The following is a 4,183-nucleotide window of genomic DNA, read 5'->3' as shown; positions in this document are numbered from 1 at the left end:
TATATAAAATAAAATAATTCGTACTACATATCTGAACATATAATTCAACTTTGGAGTTTTGGGTTTGAATAAATTAGCGGGCCGGATATATTATGAAATAAATTGGTCCAAACTCTATCTAAAATAGCTTTGGGCCGTATTTATCGTCCACTCATTAAGTCCAATCGCAAATGAAGAAGATCCGATATATATTCGTGACTTATTCACTTCAAGACGCATCGTCCGTGAACAAGTCTCGCGGGGGCATTTGTAGATAAATAAATTTTATCCAAAAGAAAGGGACCATTGTGCAATTACGAAACAACGAATTCTATTTAAATTCTATGGCCGATGGCAATTCCGTAATTAAATAATTAAATACAAATCAAATCAAGATTATATGCCGTATATTGGTATCTATATTTAAATATCGATTACATATTGTCTATTTTTAATCTAGGGATTTAATTAAATTAATTCCTAATTTAAATATATGATTGATTTTAAATATATATGGGCCAATAGAATTATTTCTTCTTTTCCAAGTTATAAGAAATAAATATCAATTAATTATTGGCCAATCAGATTATTTCTTCTCTTCCAAGTTATAAGAGATAAATATCAATTTAAAGAGAGCCAATCAAATCGCGCCACGTCATCAAGTGGACTTTGAGTAGAACTCTTATTCTACCATAAATAGGGACCCTCCCTACACAATTCAAACACAACTGAAGGAGCAGAAATCGTAGGAGCAAAATTCTCTCTACAACTCAAGAAGCAAGGAAGAAGAATCCGTAGGAGGTAAGATTCTCTCTCTACATTCAAAGTGTTCTTCGTCTACATTCAAAGTGTTCTTGAGCAAGTTCAAGGCAGTCTTCATCAAAATCTAGCGTTCGATCCGAGATAACGGTGCCAAACCTTCGGATTAACGTTAATCAATTCAAGTCAAGATCACCGGAAGATTGAAGGGCCAAATCCATCAAGAATTTCAAGATCTTCAAGTCAAATCAAGTCAAAGTTCAACGTTCGATCCGAGATTCAAGTCGCAAGACCCTCAGAAAACGTTATTCAAATCCAAAATCAAATCCGGAGAAGATCAAGTCAACGACCCGACTCCGAAAATTCAAGTCAACTATATATTGTTCTAGAGAGAAGAATCAGAGGATTAAAATAGAGATTGTAACCCGCAATTTATTTATTTTAATTCAATAAAATCATCTTTGTTCAATTTTTCTTGTTTGTTTATATCGCAGATAAGAATTTGTTGTTACAGTAGGGATTTAGTCATTTTATTATGATTTTTCTAGAATTCATGCACATTTATTAGTTTTCTTAATATAAGTGAATTAGCCTAAAAAGACAATTAAAATGGAATGGAGGGAGTAATTATTTTAATGGCCGTATCAATATAATATATACACTAAATCTCAATTAAGTGGGGTTATGTGTAGTACAAAAGCAAACATAGAAAGTAGTACTACTACTACGACCATCAGGTCATTCAAATAGTAGAAGAGAGAAATTCCACCACAGCTGCTTTAATTTGCTGTTTTTGAAGATCAAAATCTCTTGTCGTTGCAGTGAATAGTGTATATATATATATAGGTAGAAAGATATATGGAGATCGAAACGGCATTTTTCTCGCGCACACGTCCGGAAAATTTAGGGCTATACTTGGTGGATTTGGTGATGGTTTTTATTCTTTCTATGATTGTGGAGTGGCTCTCGCACACAGCAAGATTTCTGAGCATCTCATCGAACACAAACAACGTGAGAGTTGGGCTACTTCAGACAGGGTTGTACGGTGTACGGATGGCGATGGCTTACCTTGTGATGCTTTCAGTTATGTCCTTTAACTCCGGGATTTTATTCGCGGCCGTCGCTGGATACACCGTTGGGTTTCTTATATTTGGCCGCATAATTTTTGAGAAAAAACCCATTCAATTCTAAATTAACTAGTCTTGTTCGATGTAGCTGAATTGTGATTCTTCATCGGATCGAGTGTTCTTCATCGGATCGAGTGGAAGATGGATAAGAATTTTTATTTTTTATTTTTTTCTTGTGGTCATAGTAAGATGAGATTTAAGATCAGTAAGTTATGATTGCAGTGAAAAATATGTGGATCAATTATATTGCAAGTGAATATCTTCTACAATATTTCTTATTTACATGAGTTTTTTATCTTTATTAATTTTGCAAACTTAATAAAGTCGAAATTAGAGATTGAGTCCTATTTCAAATTTTTATTCAATAACTATGCAGAATTAGCTTAGACGCTTAAAACCTACAAATGTTCTTCTTAGCTTGCTTTATAAATTGATCATTTGACATAAATATCATAATTGTATCAAGAGTAAGGTATGTTTGATAGAAGGGGCGGCTAAAACAAAGATCATTTATTTTCTTTACCCTTAAGTTTTCGGCCCCCATAAGAAAAACCAAACAAGAAACTAAAATAAAGAAAATACTAGTGGTGTTAAAGCACTTGTAGCAAGAATTCGGAAGTTCTCACATTTGTTCTTCAAGTAAATTTGGAAGGTATTTTTCCTTTCTACAAGGAGAAGAAAGAAGAAGTTTTAGAGAGAGGAAGAAGCTTTTCATCTTGAAATTTTAAAAATAAGGAGGAGGTGACTTTAATAATTTAGATGTCTATTCAACATTCATCATGCATTACTCAATTCTATCAAGGGACGACTAAAATAAAGACCACATTTCTCACTTAATACTAGCACAATAAAAAAATAAAATAAAATGAAAAAATAAATAAAAGTAATAAGGAGGAGGAGGAGGAGGAGGAGGAGGAGGAGGGGAGGAAGAAGGGTACGATGTGAGAGTTTTGTTTGTATGGGCTTAAACAAATAAAAATATATATAATTTTTTTTATGTTTGTATGCTATTGATTTTCATAAGGGTATTAATATTATTATCTATTTTCTACTTTTTTTTTTTACTGTGCAAGTATTGAAGTGAGAAATGTGATCTTTATTTTAATCGTCCCTTGATAGAATTGAGTAATGAATAATGAATGTTGAATAAACATCTAAATTATTAAGAGTCATGCCAGAATATTGTATGTTGAACAAATAAGTGTGCTTATAAATCTCTACACCTTATGAACTAAATATTAATATTGTTATGTGAAAGGGTATTTCTTACAACCTCATCCATTTATCATACAAATATAGGGCTAAAGAGGCTTTCGTCACATTAAGCAAATTTGGACCCAACATTAATCACACATATCAATGCAACCAAATGACATTGATCAAATTATGGTGTGTAGCTAAAAGGATCATGAAATGTGATCTACTCATGCCAATTCACAAATGTTGTCCCACTTTAAGTTTTATTGATATCAAACATTAATATAAATGTAGAAGTGTAACAAAATACTTTATTTATGTAGGAAATCCAAATTCACATTTTTTGCACAGTGAAAAAGCTAGCAAAATGTGTGTACACATACATACAAACTAACCATAATATTTGTAACTGATATAAAACCGACATCAGCAATGCTCGTGAAAGACCTTATGTAATACTAGTTTAGTAACAAAATTTGCAATTATTGAGTTTATCTTAAAATGATATATGTAGTGTTCACTTTGTACCCTTCACAACTAAGAACTTTGCAAGCTCTTATTGTTCAAATATATAATTGCTAAGTATAAATTAACATGTGCAGTCCCATGAAAAAATTCTATAACTACATTTCAGTATAAGATGCCAAAAAACACCTTACATTGTTAACATTATGAAAAGAGTTTTGAGTGTCTCCTTCACACTCATACTCAAATAACTCAATAACTTGGGTCTACATAAATCAAGATGGATTTATACTATATAGGCATTTGTTGGTGAAAATACCTACACACAAGTGCACATATCGTACAAAAAATATAATGGACTAAAAGTTTGAGTATCGATCCTACTAAACTTTCTAATCCTAAGCGCTAGACTATCGCAACTATGTTACTTAACTTTCTAATCCTAAGCGCTAGACTATCGCAACTATGTTACTTTTAAGCCCTCCCTACACAGTCAAATTTAAGGATTATTAAGTTAATTAAGCTAATTTATAAAACACAAATAAAAAGCGGGCACAAACATGTAAGCAAAAAGCACGGAGATTTATCATATTAAAGGACCTTTTATCTACCCCTATGTGATTATTGATCCCTCAATTCACTTCAATTATGCAAGT

The 4,183-nt window shown here is 32.0% G+C and overlaps 1 pseudogene; it reads left to right on the top strand.

The window, feature by feature from the left end:
• Nucleotides 1–1,596: 1,596 nt before the first annotated feature.
• Nucleotides 1,597–1,929, top strand: LOC148764974 (copper transporter 6 pseudogene; annotated as a pseudogene).
• Nucleotides 1,930–4,183: the final 2,254 nt, after the last annotated feature.

This window comes from Erythranthe guttata, chromosome 14 (assembly GCF_056151865.1).
Source record: "Erythranthe guttata isolate IM_541 chromosome 14, IM_541, whole genome shotgun sequence".
In the NCBI taxonomy this organism is placed as follows: Eukaryota; Viridiplantae; Streptophyta; class Magnoliopsida; order Lamiales; family Phrymaceae; genus Erythranthe; species Erythranthe guttata.
Note: the sequence above shows the minus strand (reverse complement) of the source record. Positions and strands in the feature narration are given on the sequence as shown.